The 22,989-nt window shown below is 40.0% G+C and overlaps 1 protein-coding gene across 11 annotated transcripts in view; it reads right to left on the bottom strand.

Moving 5' to 3' along the window:
- The window catches only part of GTDC1 (glycosyltransferase like domain containing 1), a 505,179-nt gene that overhangs the window by 174,926 nt on the left and 307,264 nt on the right, over positions 1 to 22,989 (bottom strand). The gene's annotated exons all lie outside the window — the stretch shown is intronic.

Raw genomic sequence — 22,989 nt, 5'->3', positions numbered from 1 at the left:
AAATCTGCACTGCACATACCGTAAAAAATCAGGGTAGAGCGATGGTTTAGCGTTTTCTTTACTTGTCTTTCTGGAGTTCTGTGTTTTCCAGTCATGACATGGCCCAGTGTTTATTTTCAAAACATACTTTTGCTCATTAACCTACAAAAATGCTTGAAACTTCCTGAATTAACACTGGGTATTTCTGCTCACATGACTGTTCTGTATTCCTGGGCACTTGTACACATTTTTATTAAGTTGACTTTGCTAATATTTCCTTTTTTAAAGAAAATAAATTTATTTATTTTTATTTTTGGCTGTGTTGGGTCTTCGTTGCTGTGCATGGGCTTTCTCTAGTTGCAGCGAGCGGGGGCTACTCTTCGTTGTGGTGTGCAGACTTCTCATTGTTGTGGCTTCTCTTGTTGCAGAGCACAGGCTCTAGGCACACGGGCTTCAGTAGTTGTGGCACATGGGCTCAGAAGTTGTGGCTTGTGGGCTCTAGAGCACAGGCTCAGTAGTTGTGGCACACGGGCTTAGTTGCTCCACGACATGTGGGATCTTCCCGGGCCAGGGCTTAAACCCGTGTCCCTTGCATTGGTAGGCAGATTCTTAACCACTGTGCCACCAGGGAAGCCCAACTATTAGGTCAGCAGCTAAGCCAAAACCACATCTGTTGGACTTCATCTTCTTATTGGCTCCCAAATGGTCTAAGGTTTTATAAGGATCACATAGCTTGGTCCCTTGCTAATATTTCTTGAAGTATCTTTTTATATTTTTTTCATTACCATCTCACCCCTTTCTTCCCATAATGCTTTGTCATAGAGTTCGATATCTGCTACTTATCGATAGAAGCAAACACATAAAATGCAACCAAGGAATTCACCAAGTACTAGGGAGCAAACCAGTAGACAGAGTGGGAGACAGACTTGAGAACAACAAAGGAACCTGTGGCGGAACACAGTATATCGAGAATGGACATTCTAACTTTTAAAACTGAGAACTAGAGATTAATTCTGACTTGGGGATAAGTAAAGGCTAAAAGAGGGTTTTAGTTGACTGATTCTGAAAGGCAGAGAGGGGTAAGTTTTGAATGGAGGGAACAGTGAGATCAAAGGAAAAGGGTGTGAAAGAGCATGAACTCTTCAGGGAATAAGATACACAGCAAAGAGTCTGAGTCCCAGGATCTGAGGTATAGAGAGGCAGTCTGGGGCCAGACAACAAGGGTGTTCTCAGAGGCCCTGAGCCCCATGCAGAGACTCGGCCCCTTACCTGGATTGTGGAGTATGTGAAGAAGTGGAGAGTACATGCATTTAAGAGGTAGGTGAGGAAGAAGAACCACAGAACCAAGGAAAGCAATGAGGAACATTTGGAAGAGCTGAAAGGAAATCTGAGAGTAATATCACACTACTGAGGTAAATTAAGAGCTCCTAAATCACGGGTAGGAAAAAGAACCAAGAGCTCTTAAAACTGTTTAAAAAAAAAAAAAAAGGGTGTGAAACACTGCAGAGGTGTTACAGCAGCAGAAACGACAGGGCGATTTTGGCCTCGTTATACCGTAGATCACTGGCTAGTGCCAGGGCGGTTCATGTGGGGTGAGGGCAGAGAGAAACCAGACACTGGTTAGGGAGAGAGGGGGACAAAGAGAAGAAAGGAGAAGGCAAGGTCAAGTTTTCTTTAATGGGGTGCATGTCCACAGGGGTGCTCGCTTGGGGATACTTGCTAGGGAAGGGAGCAGGATCCTGAGGAAACAGAAAAGTCTTAGAAAATGGAAGTAGAGGGGCTTCCCTGGTGGCGCAGTGGTTCAGAGTCCGCCTGCCGATTCAGGGGACATGGGTTCGTGGCCCGGTCCGGGAGGATCCCACATGCCGTGGAGCGGCTGGGCCCGTGAGCCATGGCCGCTGAGCCTGCGCGTCTGGAGCCTGTGCTCCGCAACGGGAGAGGCCACAACAGTGAGAGGCCCGCGTACCGCAAAAAAAAAAACCCAACAAAATGGAAGTAGAAAAACATCATAAGGTGTGATAATGGCAGGATGCTTGCTGCAGGGCAAGCAGGGCCTTATTCAAGAGAACACACACCGTGCTTCCTTACAAAGCTGAGAGGGAAGAAGAAGGGAGAGACGGAATTGAAAAGAACCGTTTCAGGTGGCAGGTGCGGAATCCAGTGCGTCCCCAAAGCCTTGGATGAGGCCATCTATTTCAAGCGAGGTGAGGAGAGATGGTGCTCAGGAAGTGACCTGAGTCAGAAGGTGGCCGTGGAGAGGGGGATGGGCGATCGCTAGTTCCGAACCAACGGGCAGGTGAACAAGGCTAAGCCACAGTGTGGGTTCTGCTGCGAACTGGAAATCCAGTCTGGCTGTAGTATGCTATGTACATTCTAGAAGCAAAAGGCATGATGTGGGGGGCTCTGTGCTTGTTTCTTGAGGCCTTTTGAGAAAAATCACCTGAATATATAAGCCACCTCCCCCCACACTCGTGCCCTGTCATAAGTGGATGAAGTAGATATGGCATATGGACAGATAAAACACAAAGAATGGGGCTAACCTCCTTGGTATGCCCTTATAAAGTAATACATTAATTCTTGATTTAAAATGGAAAAAGAAGGGAAAAGGATCTGAAAAAGAATATATATATATGAAATACTAAAAAAAACTGAGTCACTTTGCTGTACACCTGAAACTAACACAGCATTGTAAATCCATTATACGTCAATTTAAAAAACGAACATTGAATTTAATATCTCTCTTTAGATTATTAGGTTAAGGAAATTTATTGAATTATAATGAATGCTGTACTAAAAATGTTTCTTCTCATCTACAGACCTTTAAAAACTCAGTGGTCACAACCTCAGTCTTATTAGAACTGCTCTAATAAAAAATTAGAGAGTTTATTTTTTAAAAAATGGAAAGAAACTTGGGCATATACAGATTAGAGTTTCAGATCTCACAGGTCCAAAATCATGAAGGGAGGTAACCAACTTTCTTCCTGAAATAAATTTAAAATATTGAGGAGATTCTAAGGAACTAAAAATCAATAGGAAAGTTCCCATCGATCACCACTAAAAGAAAAAACATGACTATGACAATATCCTCAACTTCTCCTAAACAAATGGAACAAATGGTAAGAGAAGGAACATCTGTACATATGTGGAAATCAACAATAGCACAAGTGAAGTAACCTATTTGTTTATGTCAGATAAAGAACGCCAGGCAAGCTTAAAAAGGATTTTAACAGAATTACAAACTTGGTGCACGAAGGATTCACACACACACACACACACACACAAATCAATGGGCATTGAAACAACATACCTTCATTTTAGAAAACAGTATCATGACCCATCTTGCTCATAAAATCCCTTTATATTGGCCAGCATGTGAGCAAAATTGCAAATTAAAAGAGATGGGGAAAAAAAAAAAGAGAGATGGGAGATTGGCTAAAGGTTTGTAAGCAATGGGAACTGGTCACTGACAAGGAATCTAGCTGTGGACAAGGTGCTAGGCCTGCTTTTTTGCAATACATTTCCTAAATGTTCTCACGGATGAACAGAATCCCACCTTAACCCAGGTTGCGGATGACTGACTAGATAGGTGGTGGTGAATAAGGACATGGGAAGATGCAGAATATCAATATGGACAGAAACCCAAAACTCAGCTTATTAATATTATGAAATTGACAAAATAAAATAAACCTGAAAGCAGTAGGACATGTGGAAAAGACTATGTAGATTTCCTGGAGTTTGACAAGATGAGTCTGGGCTGATTGGACCAGCCAACTAACTGATGCTGCTTGGTTATGGAACGTGATGTACAGGACAGGGAGAGACCAAGTCTGTGGGAGCAGAATACTGTGCAAATGCTGATTTCATCTGAGGTACCTGATAACTATGTATGTTTGAAAATTAGAGAGTTCTAAGAAGAGCAATAATAATGATTAAGGCAATGGAAGAATTGATTTATGAGGACAGATTAAAGGAGCTAAATATGAATAGCCTGGTTAAGTGACAACTAGAGGGGTACATAATAGGAATCTCCAAGGAAAGAGAATAATTATTTAGCCAGGTACAAGGGGGTATAACTAGGAGTAATGAGATGAAATTAAGAATGGGAAAATTTAAGCTGAATTTCCAGAAAAACTCCCTGACGGTGTAATTCATTAGCTCATGGAATAAATTCCCTATGGAAATGCTATAGCTAGGGAAACTTAATAATAGAACTGGACAAAATACCAATAAATAATATAGATGATAATCCAGTACTTGAAGGAAGGTGGTTACGTGCCATGCTTTCCTTGTTTACAATATCTTCTCATATTTTTCTCTAATAGTCTTTTATATAGAGTGATTGTTACCCAAAGAAGTATTTAGGCAATTAGCTAAATCTAAAAGGAAATACGTCCTTTAGGTGAGGGAAGCTAAAATTACTTCAGTTTTCATATATTCTGCAGTAATAATTTTTTATTACTTTGTTTCAGCAGAGCTGATCTTGAAGCAAGCTGGACAAATGTATTACTATTTCTAAAAAACAAAACAAAACAAAACGATCCTCAACTACCATCCCACACAGTCTACTCTGATTCTCTGTGTGTGACATGAAACCCATATTTTCATAGACGTGTTTTATATAAACAATTTATTGCCATAATAGAAATCAAAAAACTTTTTTCCAGCTTTTCTAAATGTAGCTCTATGGTCAATTACTTCACATCAATACCAAGATCAAATGGACATATACTAACAAGCAGTTTGCTTAATAATAGTCACCACACTAATTAACCCATCCAGAACATTCTTAATCAGATGCTATTTGAAAAGTACAGTGAAGAGAAGGCTGGCAATAAACGGTTCTATGCTAAAAAAGCAAATAATACCTTACCGATGGGGTGATACTGGCTTTTTTATAGAACCGGACAGAATGTTCACACTATCCTGGTGTGAACTCAGTGAAGTAACTATGCAAATAGGCACATGACCGAACACTTCCTTCCTCCTCCCCAGCTTCAACTCTGGGAGAGGTGCTAATGAGAAGAGGAAAGGTACAGAGGTAAGGAGTGAAGGAGAGAAAAGAAAGAATACCAGTGAGCTGCCTTCTAGAGCACATGGCAGGCTTGCCGTTTAACCATCCTCTCAATTTTTCTTAAAGAAATGCTACTGCCCACCTTACTCACAGAATGTCCTTCCTGTTTCTGAATCTCTCAGAAGCCCTATTCAAACATGTTTTCACTCTTAGAAAGATTCTGGTTACCATAGTCGTTTCCAATCTGTTATCAGCCTCGGGACCCCACTCCCAACTTTTTTCCAAGCAATAGCCAATCTTTGAAACAAAAGTAGAACCTTCCCTCTGCTGCCTCTCCTTCTTTCCCACCTCTGTCCCCCAGGGTGGGTCCAGAGGCATTGCCACAAAACCCCAGTACTATGTTGAGGGATGTTTAAAGACACAGCTGGAATAAGTACTTTCCAGACCTAAATCTGATTGCTTCCCTGCACTACCCACATCCAAACACACAAACGTAGAGCTGGACCTGTAGGAATGGCCAAATGCCTTATTTGGATTAGTCCGAAAATACCAGATTTGGGCGGAGCTTAAACCGATGCTAAGATTGAGGGTAAGCAAAGGAAATACTCTAGGCTCCTTAGGTGATTTCTGCTGAAGTTGAGAAGCCAGCATATGTTTAGCTGACCAACAGAGGTAGTCAGGAGGAAGGCGATAAGATAAAGCAAGTCACATCGACTTAGGACATTGAGACTGATTCATGTGTTGTTGAAGAGAATGCTGTGGCTAAAATGTATGTCATGTGGAATACGTTGCCTACAAACATCTTTTTGAGAGATTTCAATGAAAAGTACTTAATATGGTAACTTCAACCTACAGAATCTCATAAATAAGTACCCAAAGATAAGAGTCCTCAGGACATGATTAAGTCATGCTTCTCAAAGCAGATCTGGAAGATAACATGTGAAAAAAAATGATGCAAATGAGTGGATGATTAAAGAGACAGAGAGAGGGCATAATTCATCAGTGATTATTTCAAATATGAGCCAATGAGAAAAGAGGAGAGCCTTAGCAACTGGAATATGGAAACTGGCCTCCTGTGGGCAGGCACAGAAAGAGGGGGCTGAGGAAGCTCAGTGTGTGTACATGTAGCTCAGGTGTCGGTCGGGGAGGGAGAACAGTACGGCCATCCCTTCAGGCTGAAGTCTCACAAGGTGTGTTCTGTTTATCACGAAACAGAAGGTGTTGGTATTGCCCTAGAGAAGGTTTTGTGGTATAGGTATTGCCCTAGAGAAGGTTTTGTGAGAGATCAAGTTTCGGAAATGCTGGGTTAAACAAAGTTAAACATTTCTTCACGGCAGAACTTCCCAAAGCACATGCTAGCATGTTCAGTAAATATGTTCATTCATTCATTCTTTTGTTCGTTCAATAAATATTTATTTAATACCTGTTGTGTGATAGAGACATTGTGTTTATTGTTTCCCAAACTTAGCACTTAATGAAACAAGGACCAATCCCCCAAAGCCCTCACCACCACCCCTCCCCACACGCATACACACAAAGAGGCACCTTAAGAATTAATATTCGACAAGGGATACCCTGGGAAATACTACTTTAGACCCTAGGAGGTGCAGAGCCTGAGTCAAAAAGCATGGGGAACCAGATAGGTGATGGCATATTTTATATAGTAGGGATGGCAGAGGAGTGGGAAAATGCATTCCCTCTCCAAATGATGAAACTCAGCCCAAAAGGCCATTCACCAAGGCCACACATCAGTAGAGAAAAGGAAGTCTGAAGATATCAGGGAAACCTGTGAAAAAAGTAACAGAAAAAAATACAGTTCAAGGCTAATATGGATGACAGCAGAAAAAAATATCATTCGATTTTATCACAGCAATTTCTGTGGATTCCGGGGCAGAAACCATGTTGAGAATTGAAGAGAAGGGAAATAGGAATCAAAGATAAATAATTTTTCCAAAACCAACTGGGAAGACACATCCAGGCAGTTCAGTGATCTAAGTTCTTGGGTGATTTATAACAAAAACTATTCACTGTTTCCAAACAATGTGTTGGAAATTAATTACAAAATTAACATTTTTAGAATTTTAGCCACATAAGCAAATATCAAAGATAATCAAAAAATCATGTTGCCCACATGTATCCAATATATCACTTATATGGTAAGCAGATTTATATAAACCTATAAAGTATAAAAGTAAAGATCTTAATCTAGCATTCTCATGTGCACGCATACACCCCCTATACTTCTTGCCACATTGTCTTCACTAAATAAAGGAATCACAAACAAGGAAGTCTATCATAATTAAAACTGGATGTCTGAAGACCACAACGTTGAACAGAAAGACAGACTTATGCTTGGTGGTTGGCTGTAGGGATGGCTGCTCCTCTTTACTGGAGATGGCTATGGGCTAATATTCAAAAAATAGATGGCACATGTCTACAAAGGCTGTTTCAACAAGAAACTCTGGCAGAACATTATTTGAACAAATTTGAATCACAGATGAGTCAATCACCATCCACATGCACATAGCACAAATGCTTTGGGGGAACAGCCATCCAACAACACCGCGGCTGTTTAGGCCATGTCATTGAAATGCTCGAGTTTCGTGCCTGAACCAGATTTCAACTCCCATGGTGCAAATTTTCAAAGCCAACATGCAACATTGACAGCAGTCCGAGAGAGGATACTGAGCAAGGGTGTCTTGCTTTGACTACGAAGAATCTGTTTTGTGACAAGATAGGAAAACAGGATCCATAGAAACTAGCCTCAGTTAAAATTAACAAGCAAACCCTACTTGTTAGCCTGAGAAAGGCATGCTGAAACTGAAAGCATATTTATGGCTATCAGACTGGCCTCATTATCCATGTATGGTCCCAGGGATGACATACTTAGTCAAGACAGCATCTTCTCTTGAAGGCTGCCAAAGAGAGAAGCTTCAGCTTCCTCTCTTCTGTTTAAGGTCCATCATTTTCTGATGTCTGTCCTTTAAATAGCTGGGATATATGACTGTCATAAGGAAAAGATGGTTCTGTTCCCATGAGTCTGTTTTTTTATATTTTTTTCCACCAGCATTTCTAAGAATCATTTCTGAAAATCTAACACTCTCCATGTACCTTATTTATACCATTTATTTACAATACATGGCTTCTTCTGGCAACACAATTTATGTAGTTAGTATTATTTAACTTAAATAATTATGCCTCAATTCCTCATTCTCTTTTTAAAAAAATTTTTATTGGCGTATAGTTGATTTACAATGTTGTGTTAGTTTCAGGTGTACAGCACAGTGAATCAGTTACACATAAACATATACCCACTCTTTTTTTAGATCCTTTTCCCATATAGGTCATTACAGAGTATTGAGTAGAGTTCCCTGTGCTATACAGTAGGTCCTTATTCGTTATCTCTTTTGTATATAGTAGTGTGTATATGTCAATCTCTCTTAATTCCAAAGTGTTTTAGATTGTACACACTGCTAATTTAACTGCCTACTAGTATGAGCAGTTTGTCTTACGCAATTTTATAAAATCCCTTGATGATATACTGCTCCCATACAGAAAACTTAAGGTCCTTAACAATGTATGAGACTAGGAAAAGATACCTTGCATGTTGCCACAGCCCACGTTTATCAAACCCAGAGCCAACCTTGTGAACAGATGCATGCACACGTCTCATGATTCACATTCCTCCCCCGAAAAGAGCTAAGCACCACAAAACCCTCTATTTTACACAAGGTTTACTGTAGTAATTGAACACAGTCAGCAAAGTTGCAAGCGAAACTGCAAACAGTGAATCTTTATCTTCCTACCTCCCCTGTAAGCACTCTCCACCAACTGGTTGTTAATTCCCTAAGAGCTTTATGCTCCTTCCCAGTGGCCCAGGGCCCCCATCCCTGCCACGCGCATCACCATGCATCCCCTTGCATCTACCTTGAATCATGCACTGTTCTTCCCTGTTGGCCTTGTTGGAAACTAATCTTAAATTCCCACAATGTACTAGTCATCTTCCATGCTCAATATGTGCCACTTTTCAAAAGCACAATACCTTAATTCAAGGAAACTAATCACAAATGGGATAACTGCACAGTAAGCCTATGAGATTCTTTTGAGAGGACAGGTGGAGAGAAATCTCTGTGAAGCACCTTAAAGTAAGTCCACTCAGGCAATGGGCATGTTGAAGAGGGGAGAACCCAGGCTGTAGTACTGGTACTTAGTATTGCATCGGTACTTCCTGTATTTGTGAATTTATTCAAATCATTTAATTTCTCTGAACCTCAGTTTTCTGATCTATGAAATGGGATAATATCTGTTTTTCCAAATTTCTTGAGAGGATTAAAAGAGAGTTGGTAATGATGTGTAGATGAGCTGAGGAAATCAAAGTAAACTTCCCATTTCCTTGCTTCTTTATGTAACATCCACACTTACGGAGTTATTTCTAAGGCCATCTTGGGTAACACTGGATTTCTTAGTTTGTAAATGCGTCACTGTCTTGACTCAGTCAACAAATATTCATTCAGCAAATATCTAAGCTCCTTCTATGAGCTAAAGGTTGTGTCTATTTTTTTTTTTTTTTTTTTTTTTTTTTTGCGGTACACGGGCCTCTCACTGTTGTGGCCTCTCCGTTGCAGAGCACAGGCTCCGGACGCGCAGGTCCAGAGGCCATGGCTCACGGGCCCAGCCGCTCCGCGGCATGTGGACTCTTCCCAGACCGGGGCACGAACCCGTGTCCGCTGCATCGGCAGGCGGACTCTCAACCACTGGGCCACCAGGGAAGCCCAAGGTTCTGTCTATTTTTACAAAAATGTTAGAGCATATGTAGTGACATTTCATACGTACTTATTTTGGTCTCTTACCCCCAGAAATTGTAAGCTATCCATATTACCTTTAAACTAAACTGTATTTACTGATTCCATTACTACAATAATCTAACTTTTTCATTTAAACTTAATAATTTGCTCATCATTTGTTTCATTAATAACTCAGAAGTGAAGTTTTAAAAGCTTCTATTCATTCACCCCGCTTAATTTAATGATAGTATACAAAAATGAAAAAAGTTCCCAAATGTGAATCTGAAGTAATTTCTTTCAAGCAAGAGGAAGTGGCTGTTTCACGTGTACATAGACTCAGCAAGCTGCTTGGTATGGATTTACCTCGTTAGCAAGTAAATGTTCACATTACTCTGGGAATCCCATATCTTCTACAGCATCAGTAAAGCACTGAAGGAAACTCTAAAAATGATCTCTAATCACATGTCCTATTCCACAATTTTTTTTGGAAGCCATTATTTGGAGGTTGAAAGCAAGATAGTAAAATGTGCTGGTATTGAAGAAAGGATCACTTTCTTCTTTCCAAACAAAAATAGGAATTCCCTTAGGGCAGTGTTTCCAATTGGAGAGTATCCTTTAGAGCATGGTATCATTTTATGGGTGCTATGGGCTGAAGTGTGTTCCCTCAAAATTCATATGTTGAAGTCCTAACCCTGAATGTGACTACGTCTGGAGATAGGGTCTTTAGGAGGTAAGTAGGGTTAAATGAGGGTCATAAGGATTGGTCCATAATCCGATAGGACTGTGGTCTTACAGGAAGAGGAAGAGATCTCTCTTCCTCTCTCTCTCTTTCTTCCCCCTTTCCTCCCACGGCCACATGTGAGGACACAGCCAGAAGGCAGCCAGCTGCAAGTCAGGAAGAGAGCTCTCCTCAGAATTGACTATACTAGCACCCTGATCTCAGACTTTCAGCCTCCAGAATGGTAAATTCCTGTTGTTTAAACCACCCAGTCTATGGTATTTTGTTATGGCAGCCTGAGATGACGAATACAACTGGATACTTTTGTGGGAAAGAGGGGAAAGAATCAATACCATGATGGGTGAAATTTCCTGAACAGGGTATCAGGAAAATGATAGAGTGGAAGGTACCATATCTATGTCGACAGACAGTGACAACAAGAGAATATTGTACAAGACGAGAGAGCTAACCATCAAAACTGATAAGAGAATTTGGGGGATGAAAAGGAGAAAATATGAATTGTGAAACAAAAATGTTCCTTTTTTAACTAAAAATAAAAAGAATAGGGAACTGAGTTTAGGAAAGAATTTTTCTTAAAAATTTGTTCGGTTGTGAATAAAGTCACTTAATCTTTTGAAACCTGGGTTTCTTCATATGTTCAATGAGAATGAGACCAGTCCCCTAGACTTGCAATGGAAGTAGGAGGATCAAACTTCTAATCAAATCTACTGATTATCTTATAATTATTGAGAGGCAAAAAGGCACACTGGGTCAAGCAGGGCTCTAGGTATATTGTATTGTTTTAAATTCTGGGCTCTGCCACTTATTAGCTAACCTGGGGAAAGAGTTTTTTCTCTAATTATCAGTTACCCCATCTGTAAAATGGAGCTAATAATAATGCTGCCTTGCAGAGTTATGTTTTCCATGTTGCTTGGCACATAGTAAGAGCTCAGGAAATACTATGATTTTTTATTTTTGATAATAATGGAGGTGGTCAACATTATGCTCTCATGGTTACTAAAGAGATAATCAACATTCTAAAAACTCCAGTCTCTGACTCCACTGGCCCTCTCATAGTTAAGCTACTTTATAAATCAGAGACCCATGCCTTTTTTTAAGATGTGTTTTTCTTGTTAACTCTCACAAGTTACACTTTAGCCATCCATTTAAGGCAGGCATTTTAATGTTGCCTTACTTTCATTTGTATACTAATCAAAGATTTGTTCTCTGTCTAGAGGCACATTAATTACAAAAAGGCTCAATGTTATAAATCAAACAAATATATTCCTCCCTTTCTATTATTTGTTTCCTGTGGTGCTTTTTTCTACCTTACGCTTTTCCTTGTCTTTCCTTTTATTCCTTCATTTTTCTAACTGAGAGGTTCCATCTTCTCCCTTCTTAAAGCTGTATAAACCAGAAAAGTAAAACCAGGAAATTTAAAACATCAGTTTCCAGGTCTCTGAAGCATGAACAGATGGGCATCAAAAATCCAGTCTTTTATTTTTTCCTTTTTCATTTTCCTACCCACAACCTGAATAAATCAAAATTACCAGCAAATCCAACTTCCAGCACAAACCCCCTTTTTTTTTCAATGCTACAGCATTAAGTATTGATTCACTTCAAGTTCTGGTTCTACGCTGTCTAATTTTTAAGCCACAGAAACTGTCTTTATTCCAAACTAATATTTTAAGATACAACTTTGTTAACTTTACATTTGAAATAAAGCCTTTAAATGTACAAAGTGAGTGTACAAGCACTTCCGCTTTCTTCAGGTTTTCTATACTTTCTAGTATTTCTAAGTTTGGAAGAGATGGGTAAAGTGCTGGGCTATTACTAGAATATAACCAAGGCTTGAAGGTAAAGAAAGACTTACATACTCAGTGAAAATACTGAGTGAAAAAGGTCAGAGAGAAAAACATTTATTCACCGTTCAACCCAAATTGGAATGCCTATTATGTGCCAGGCGAATAGCCAAGATGCCCTCACGAAACACCCAATGGGGTAGGTGCTCCAATCAGGGGAGAATTAGGTATTATTATGAGAACCCAGGCCTGGGGAGGGGGGCTAATGTCAAGAAAGGCTCTCCAGAGAAGGTGCTCTTTTGGCTGAGACCTCAATGATGATTAGAAGGTAGCCAGGTGTGAATGTGAGAGGTGGACTGTGTTAAGAACAACAGCATGTGCAAAGGACCTGGTGAGAAAACATGGTTCAGGGGTAAAAGCAAAATATGGCCAGAGCACTGAGTGAGTGTGGATAGCAATGAAGGTAAGGGAGGGGGAGGTCAAAAACGAGGCTCGAGAAATAACCAGGGGGAGGACTTTCTGCCCTTAATGATATAAGTAAGAGGTTTATAGCCATTTGAGGAATTTCTAATCAGATTGGGTCTGAATAAAAATGCTGCATGCGGTATGAAGAACAGACTGGGGAAAACATGGAAGAGTAAACATCAATTTTAAATCCCTCTGCCTTTTGAAGCTCTATTGAAATAATGGTATGGGAATTTTTATAAGGCATGGACTCTCAGGGACAACAAGCATAATTGAGTAAGATGACAACAGAAAAGAAATGTCAACTGGATTTCAAGAGATGGAAAGCAGATGGATGAGTGGTCTCGGAGCAGAGAGAAGGAGGCAGAATGCTTCTGTAAGTGTAGGTGATTCTGCTTGTGTACGTGGTGTTAGCAAAGAGACAGCAGCTCATTTGCTCCAGAGGAACTCCGGAAGGCTCAGGAACTGGACACACCAAGTGCCTCTGGAGGTGCAATTGCGGAGCAGAGCTGAAAACAGAACTGGTAGCAATTCTATAGAAAGTAAACACAAGCCCGCTGGTAACCTCCTCAAGCCCACGCAGCCAAGCAGCTACCGTCCTTCTCCCCTGACCTCCCTCCTCAGCAGCAGAAAGGCTTCCTCACTGGATGATCTGGACCACAGAGACCAGGCAAGGCTAAAGGCAAGAGTGAGGGAAATTAAATGAAAGGATGTCTATTTATTAATGATGCTTCTCCAGCACCCCTCCTCTATCTGGCTCCCAGACAGCTGGAGATTTTCCTTCTAGGACATTATAGGAACCTTTCTCTGGAAACTAACTGGGCTTGACCTAGCAACGCTGACATGTGGAGATGCCACAATGAAACAAATGAATTCCTATGAGAAAGGTCACTGGTCAACAAGCCCTGTCTCTGAAATTCTAATCATCTTTTAAGGTCTCACCTCAAATATGAATGGAGAGACAGTCACCATCAGATATTTGAGGAAAATTTTAACATCAAGTTAATACGATTAATCAAACAAATACAAAAGGGGAACTTAGAGGAAACTGAGACAACATGGAGAGTAGAAGAAAACTTAAAAAATAATCCTATGATATCCATAGTGATAAAATAAGCTTTTGCATTCATGATGGGAGAAACAGGATGTGATTAGAAAGGAAATTCAAGAACAAGAAAGAATGCTTACATATAAAAACATCATAACTAAAAAAAATCAATAGAGGAGTTAGAAGATAAAGTTGAGAAAATCTTACAGAAAGCAAAATAAAAACAAAAACAAAGAAGAAAATAGGAAAAGCGATAACAAAATAAGGTCAATCTAAGGTTCAGTAATGACTAATAGGAGTTGAAGAACATAATATTGAGAAAATCATGGGTGAGAAAATCAAAGAAAAAATATAAGAAAATTCTTTGTAGTGAAGGAAATATATACCCAGCATAAGAAAAGAACAAAAATCCAATTATGGAATTTCAGAAGACAGGAGTTTCAAAAGACAGGAGTAAAAAGGAAAATCTAATACCTTTTGGGAGAGTGAACACAACGAGTCACAGGCAAGTTATCAGAAATAGAAATCAGACTTCTCAGCAGGAAGTTCAAAAAGTAGAAAACAATGGAGCATTACCTCAAACTTCTGAGAAAAATGAGTTCCAATGAGAGCTCAAAACTCAGTCAAGTATTAAGTAAATGTGAGGAAGGACAAAGCCATTTTCAGACAAGCAAGGTCTTAAGAAATTTTAGCTCCCTACATTTCTTGAGGAGATTATGGTGGATGTACCCCACTAAAATGATAAAGTAAAAGAAGAGAAAGATGTGGGATCCAGGAAGTAGTTGACTCTAGGGTCCAGAGAGCAACATAAAACGAACAGGAGCAGGAGAATCTAGGCCTCCAGGATGGAGGTGTCCAAGGAAAAAAATGGAAATGACAGATTTCCTGATGTGTCTGACCATATTAAAAAGATGAGTTAGTGATGGTGGCAGAGCTAGGAATGGGTTTATGATAGTGACACAGAAACCAAGCAAATAAAGCTAAAGCAATATTTACCTCCAGGAAAAAATGAAGAGTTGTTCAGGGAAGGAAACCTTATCATAGAAAACAATGATGCTCAGCAGGGAACAGTTTCACATAGCAATAATGCTATAAACACAGAGTATTTAATTAACCAAAAATTGAGATACAGCTATATTGGAAGGCTAGGGAGAGGGAAAAATATGTGAGTGCCTGCATGTGCCTGCTCATACAGTAAGAGGGCTAACTAAATCACCATTTCTACTGTAGGAAGTCAACAGATAATATCTCATATTTTAAAAAATCAAGAAATAGCAAGATAAACAAAAGTTTTGTTAAGTGGTAGCTGGGACAGGGGGCAGTTTGGGGTGGGATGAACTGGGTAAAGGAATTTTGCTTTGTCTTACAGATCCTTTTTGCACCCTCTGATCTTTTAAAACCAAATATATGCATTACCTTGAGAATCCATGACTTAATTAATAATCTCTAGAAATTTCTTACCAAAATCTCTTTGACTATTGCTTCTAGCATTTTCTCTAATTTTCCTTCTGAAACTTCTATTAGACATATGTTGAATTCTTATCTTTTTGTTCCTTAAGATCTAGCTTCTAGGTCACTAATTCTCTCTTTACACATGTCTAATACTTACACTCAGTGGTTAATTTCAATGAATGTATAAAATTTCTACTTAGTTCTTCTCAAAATATGCACTAAGATTTTATAGTGCCTTTTATTTCTCATACTTGCAATTTATTCTTTATGCTATTAACTGTTGTAAAAACCTACTTTATCTTCTCTATCCAGAAGTTCTAGTATCTGAACTTATTAAGGGTCTAATCCTACAGTAAGTTGTTCGAGCCAGTTTATCACTTGCTACGCTAGGATGGATATTCAACAGGAAACACCAGAAAGCTACAGGCTCCCCAAAATGAAGCAATGGAGAAAGGTTTGTACCCAAGTTTTACTCTTCCTTTAAAAAAAACTCACCATTTTTCTAAATTCTAATATGTTTCCTTCAGCAGTCAGCAGGTATTTATAGAGCACCCACTCAAACTCAAAATTCTGCTGTTATAGGAAAAAGAATTAGAAGAAAAATCAGACATTTTAACATATGGTCGGATTTCCCTCTTCTAAGCTTTTTAAAGAAATAGTATGTTGGTTGTTTAAAGATCACAACAATCCATGGTCATCTTTCAGGACATGCTGAACATTATTTTGAGGTTTAACATTATTGGCAGAAGAGTTTTCTACTTTCCACCTTGAAATATCCTTTTTTGAACAGTGGGCATATATTTGCAGTAGAGACTCATCCATTCACAGTTTGTGCTAACATTATTGTGAATCATAACCACAGAGATGTACAAACATCTCCTTAAATACTAAAGTGGATAAAAATGGAAGTGGTATACCTTTAAGGACATAATAAATGTCCTAGAAAAAGTAACTACGCAGTGAAATTCTCATATAAAACAAAAAAAATTCTTATAATCTTAAAAATGTAATTATTCTATAATTTAGCTGTACTGAGAGTCTGCATCTTATTGGCCTGGGCTATTTTAGAGTACTGCATATCTTACCTGAATTGTCAATACATGCCCTACTTTATACCCATTTAACACTTCAATAATATATGCCAGGGCATAACTGAGTTCTAAGTTATTCTAGAACTGCATGTTATTTTGGGAGTACAGATAGCAAATGGCCAGATGGCCCTACAGTAAACTGCCGAAGGCCATTTAAAACTAATCCATGTGTAGATGTATTCCAACAGAGAATTATGGACAGCAACCAGTGAGATACCGAAGTTCTACTACAATATTATCTTTGTTAAGCCAGAAATAACATTCCGATTTTATAGAACTGGAGTTAAAACAAACATTATTCTTTACTTTCCTGTAGTAAATAAACGAGCAAAATCAACTCTATTGCCTCGCAGGCTTACGGTAGATGCTCAATATAGACTTGCTGAATGAATGAATGCCTTGGTACAAGGAAGTGGAATAGGTTATGTATACGCTATTCTATGCTTTTCTGGGTCCTGATTGTTTCTGTATACTGGTGTGTGGTTTGGGAGTTTGCATATGTTTTATTTAGGTAGTTTGCATATACAAAGTAGAAAGAGGTAAGGCTGTTTGAAGGGTAATTATTTCTTGATGGAAGAATATAAAAAGTATAAACAGCTCAGCTACTGCTTAAGCAAACTCAGCTCTTCATTCCTGATCTACAATGCAAATAGTATACAAAATAAGGTTTCATTAAAGAGTGACTGTCACATCAACAGGAAGGAGAATGAAGACCTGCTATGCAGGATTATTAGATATATTGAATTTGTTGTCACCAAGATCAACAAAATCCTGCTTCTAAAGACTACACACTGTGACATAGAAATAACTTTGCAATACAGAACACTCCTTTGATTTTTTTCCATTTTATTGTAATGGGGTTATACCTCTAGAAGAAATGAATGTCAATTTATTGATGGCTTGAGCCACTATTTAAAAAGTAATATACAGGACGTCCCTGGTGGTGCAGTGGGGATTTCCCTGGTGGCGCAGTGGTTAGGAATCCACCTGCTAATGCAGGGGACACGGGCTCGAGCCCTGGTCTGGGAAGATCCCACATGCTGCAGAGCAACTAAGCCCGTGCGCCACAACTACTGAGCCTGCGCTCTGGACCCCGCAAGCCACAACTACTGAAGCCCGGGCGCCCTAGAGCCCATGCTCTGCAACAAGAGAAGCCCGCGCACCGCAACGAAGAGTAGCTCCCTCTCACCGCAACTAGAGAAAGCCCACGCGCAGCAACGAAGACCCAATGCAGACAAAAATAAATATATTAATTAAAAAAATAAAAAGTAATGTACTAATCAGAAAACATCTGTGATAACTTACAATCCATTCTGAAAAAAAAATTAGAAACTTTCTATCACATGATATCTCCACAGCACAACTCTACAGCATACGGTGTGGAGTGTGACTTTTCCTAACACCTTGGCATTTCAGCTGAGGTCCTAACGCTGAGGACTAATACCTATAAATGCTAAACAGAGGTGCTGCCACATTTCTGCAGGACTTGCTAAAGGTAGAAATATTGGCCCTGTACTCTTCTCGATCACTGTCTAACAGCCTAAGTAAGAGGAGATTCACAGGAGTAGGTGTGCTCCATGAAAACCTCTCATAGAGACTGGGGTTGGTTGGCAGAAGGGGAGGCCGGCACCTCTTTCCCCAAAGTGAATGACTGCCAAGCTGCCAGAACCCAAAAGCCTACCTCCTCTTGCCCCTAAAACAGAGTTCTTGGGAGAACCTAACGCATATGCTCCCCCCCCACCCCCCGCCCCCGCCAAATATGGGACATAGATCCTGATGAGAGTCAGGACTTCGAGATTTTGAAGGTAGGAGGCTGTCAGAAGTTGTCCACATGGCAGGGCAAGAAGAAAGGGCAGCAGTGGAAGCAGCCTCCATTTTTTACCATTTGGAAGGGAAAGGGTACCTAATTTTGTTTTTCCCTGTGGTCCCAGTGGAGGGGAGTCATGTGCCATATTGAAAGGACTACGCTCAGGAAGGCTGCCTTCAGGGCAAGGAACATACTCCTGGGGTCAGAGCGGAGAGAAGGAAGTGATTAGAGAGAATCCAGAGAGGGTTTCCTGTACAACAGGGAACACCTGTGGGTGAGATCTCCCCAGGAGTGTCTCAAAAGAACACATCTACGCGCCACACAAAAGTGCTGGCATCTGGCTACTGCCTGACAGAAGGCATTTGACACTCCAAAGAGACCCTCAAACAGCAGCAGCTAAGTAAGAAGCCTTCCTCTCTCTTTTTTTTTTTTTTTTTTTTTTGCGGTACACGGGCCTCTCACTGTTGTGGCCTCTCCCGTTGCGGAGCACAGCCTCCGGACGCTCAGCGGCCATGGCTCACGGGCCCAGCCGCTCTGCGGCATGTGGGATCTTCCCGGACCGGGGCACGAACCCATGTCCCCTGCATCGGCAGGTGGACCCTCAACCACTGCGCCACCAGGGAAGCCCAACCTTCCTCTCTTTTCCTCCAGTCCCTCCTCCCAGTCCAGACCCTGATGCAGGAGCTTAAAGGGGAGGGTAGGAGGCATGAAAGGAAGTGTATTTAATTGGCTTATTGGACTTGATACTCATAATGAGGGAACAGCCTTATGTCCTCTTCTGCCACTGCCTTCAAACACATCCTCACATCTCCTACTTCTTCCTGTTGGTAACAACTTCGGCAGATACCTTGGCTTTCTGGCTTGTGATTATGATCTTCTGGTACTGTTTGCATTTTTTTTTCTCCCTCCCATGTTATAATCTAGGAATAGGAAAGGCCTTTTTAAACATGGCACTAAAGGTAGAAATCACAAAAGTATAGATTCGTTTGTGCAAAACTAGATACTTTAATATAACAAAAGCTTCATAAATTCAATTGAAAAGCAAGTGAAAGGAATATCTGACACATATGCAACTCACAGAAATCAATGCAGCTAGCTGTCCAGCAATCCCACGTTAAATTAGCTCTGCTATTGTGTGACCTGTTTAGCTGTGTGACTTTGGGCAATTCACTTAGTATCTCTGAGCTTCAGTTTCCTCATCTATGAAGGAGATTAATACCATTACCTTTAATCAGTGGGTTCTAGGGAGGATTAAATAATCTGATTGATGTAAAGCACTTAGCACAGTGTCAGACAAATAGTATGTATTCAAAGGAACGTCAGCTTTGTGGCCTCATGACCATCATCAAATCTCCAAGTTGGCAAGTTACAGGCAGTAAAAATTAATTTATAAGCATTCTTCCTCTCTTTTTTTTGCCTGTATCGCCACAGTTTTCCACATTGAGCATTCTGTTACTTTGGTAGGAAAAATACACAAACTATTTCAGTTAAAAAATGAGAATAAAGGCATCTGTGTGTCGTCTGCCAACTTTACAAAGTAGAGAAAGCTACGTGTTTCTCACTCGGGCTACAGTGGATCATCCTGGCTAGTTTGTTATATGTAATGTCACTCAGAGTTATCGAATAGGCAAATGGTTCTCTTCCAACATAGGCAAGAACCATCTGGTCATTCATTGACAGAAATAAATATCTGAACACGAATTATACTTCCACTGGTCAGTATATACACACACAAGACATGTGAAAGGCATAAAAGCTTTCAAAAACATTCACAAGAAATAGAATGAAACATTTTGTATCACGGCTTTATGCCATGTTGTCACGTTCAGGTTGTACTTGTTTATCACATCACTTCATTTACTCTCGTAAAAAATTACTCCCAGGACTCAGTTTTCCTTTACTGGCATTGCCATTCATTCTGGGCACAATTTTATAAAATGAGGCGAATGGAAAGATACTGATGTCATTGTAAGATGAAGCAAAACCACATGAGAGGCCCTGGCTCTGGTGCTCATTTAGGTCCCATCGAAGTAAGAGGGAAGAAGTTCTGGATGTATGTGTCACAGTATTGGAAATGGCTGCCCTCCACAAACAAGCCCAATTACAAGAGAAAGAACATATAAGGTAGAAGGGGGTTTCAATTTTTAAACTACATTACAAAGCACACATTTGCTTCTCAACTTTAAAGCAGTGCTGCATCGCATTTGGATAGAGTTATAGCATTGCTTTAAACACACACGCACACCCAGACAACACATACACCATGGAGGTAATCCAGTTCCTCCTTGCAGCACAGATGTGCACAAGAATGCTCTAAGTGATTAAGATAGGGCTTTAAAGTTAGTTAATTAGAAACCACCATCTCTTTCTGTGATCAACATTGATACTAGCTCTGAGTTCTGATTGGTGGAAATGTTAAGTTTAAATTTAGATTTAAAATTTAAAATGCATGGATAACCCTTAGACCTGCTTTTGTGGTGAACTGTCTTAGAATGAGGGCCTTTAAACATCTAAATGCCTTCCATCAAGGCTAACTGTTTAAAAAGAGAATTCTGCCTCATCTGATATTATTAAACTGAGCTTCTCATAAATAGTATGGTTTTTTTTTTCTTGGAAGGAAGGATAGCAAAAGTCAGGAGTGTAATATTTTAAATCCTATCTTGACAGAAAGAAATTGCTATCATTGTAACAAAACCCACATCACTCTACTCTGATTATTGGGATGACCCTTCTTAAAAAAAGCCATAGGGTCACTGAGAGAATAAAATACAATAATCAATAGGTAAAAGGTTCAGCTTAGTGCTTGGCACAAGTAGTTGCTTAATAAAGTTTCCGTCTTGCAGAAATGAAGGTAATGCTAGAGAAAGTGAACCTAGAGAGTTACAATAAATATGTGCTATTTTAAGTTCAAGTTTTATTTTCTACCAGGCTTAAATATCAACCTCTGAATGTCCGGGTATACTGGAAAAACATTTCTGCAATTGGAAATTTTAATGTTACAGTGCATGAAAAGTCCCAAGGTCAAATGAAGCTGCTTCCATTGCCTCACATCCCCTGACCCAAGCCAACATGCACAGAGGACACAGGTCACTCCCAGTCTCCTGGGGCCATATTGACAAGAACGTGTCCCCATGGATTAGCAGAGCAATCCAACTTCCCAGTTTACTAAGAATGGATCAGCTTAGGTCATCTTCTAACAAACATGTGTTACTCTTCTATTGGAAAACAATATGGATGTTCTCATTGAAAGAGATACACTTGATCATTTCTGCCTGCTAGTATTAAAGAAGCTGCTGGTTGGGCTTCCCTGGTGGTGCAGTGGTTGAGAGTCCGCCTGCCGATGCAGGGGATACGGGTTCGTGCCCCGGTCCGGGAAGATCCCACATGCCGCGGAAGCGGCTGGGCCCGTGAGCTATGGCCGCTGAGCCTGTGCGTCCGGAGCTTGTGCTCCGCAACGGGAAAGGCCGCAACGGGAAGGCCACAACAGTGAGAGGCCTGCATACCGCAAAAAAAAAAAAAAAAAAAAAAAAAAAAAAAAAAAAAAAAAAAGAAGCTGCTGGTGTTGATGGCACAGGCACTTAGATGGAAAACTATAGACCTTCCAAATTCTTTTTGTTTATAATATTGTTCACAATTCCAGAGAGGGTGATAACAATGCCAATTAAATTCTCCTCTCACTGAAGTATCATATATGTCCTAGAACAGGGCTGAGAGTGGGTAGGGTGTGTGTGTTAAACTTCTTCAGTAGGAGGGGGAGTTTAGCAAGGTACCTTTAGAAGCAAATTGTCTCCGCCTCAAATTTCAGGGTCATCACCTAATAGGTAAGTAACCCCATGGTCAATAAATAACCTAATTGAGCCATTGGCTTTTCACTTATTAAATGGGAACAAGCTCCTACAAGTTGTCTTAAGGATCAGATGAAATGGTATATTGTGCAACTGATGGTATAGTAGAGACTATTTATACCAATAAATCCATTTTGCTCTCAGATGACAGGCTCTAGAAAGAAACCACACCTGCTCTAGCCTGACAAGCTAGCTGCTGATGTTCTGGGTGTCATTATTAGAGCAAATCTCCCAGAAAAGTTCTAGAACTGGTTGATGAATTCAGATATTTCCTTACATTTATTTTTATATCTGCTTTGAATAGCTCCCATTGAGTTCCACACTTTGCACGTGTGTGCTATCAATGGCATTAGTGGTCTAAAAACATCCCAGGCACCTGAATACTGAGAAGGGGCAAACTATTAATGACAAAAACAACCTGCCATCCCTTGTCACCTCATCTGACTTTTCCATTATTTCTGATTGATGCAGCTGCACAAAGCACTCAAAGAAAACCACGAGATACAGGAAAAAGATGTTGAGGAATACATTTCAAGCTGGGTGTTAAGTGCAGATATGAGAAACTTGGTTATTAAAAACACAGAAGCAAAGCTCAGGGAGGTGGGAGGAATGAACAGGAAAGAATCCCATATCTTAGACACTAATAGCCAAGGTTTCAACTCTTAAGAATGTTTTCCCTTCTTCCACTTCCTCTTAGTCAAAATATTAAGTAGTCATAAGTTATACTCAAATACTGAATAGTTTTCCAATAGGTAAGCAGATATTAAACTTCCTATTGTGTTAATGTCCATGATTTACTAAGGGTTATTTTTGCCGTACCTCACAGAAAGTAAAAGAAAAATGTTGGAAACATTGTTCCTTTGGACATAATTTGTGGTGATCCTTTTTATTTTTTCTTTAATGGTAGGTTACATAGGTAAACTACAAAAGCAACTACATATTATTGTGGGATAATATTCTGAATATTCTCTGTAAAAGTATAATACA

The sequence above is a fragment of the Phocoena sinus genome, chromosome 7, assembly GCF_008692025.1.
Source record: "Phocoena sinus isolate mPhoSin1 chromosome 7, mPhoSin1.pri, whole genome shotgun sequence".
Classification (NCBI taxonomy): domain Eukaryota; kingdom Metazoa; phylum Chordata; class Mammalia; order Artiodactyla; family Phocoenidae; genus Phocoena; species Phocoena sinus.
Note: the sequence above shows the minus strand (reverse complement) of the source record. Positions and strands in the feature narration are given on the sequence as shown.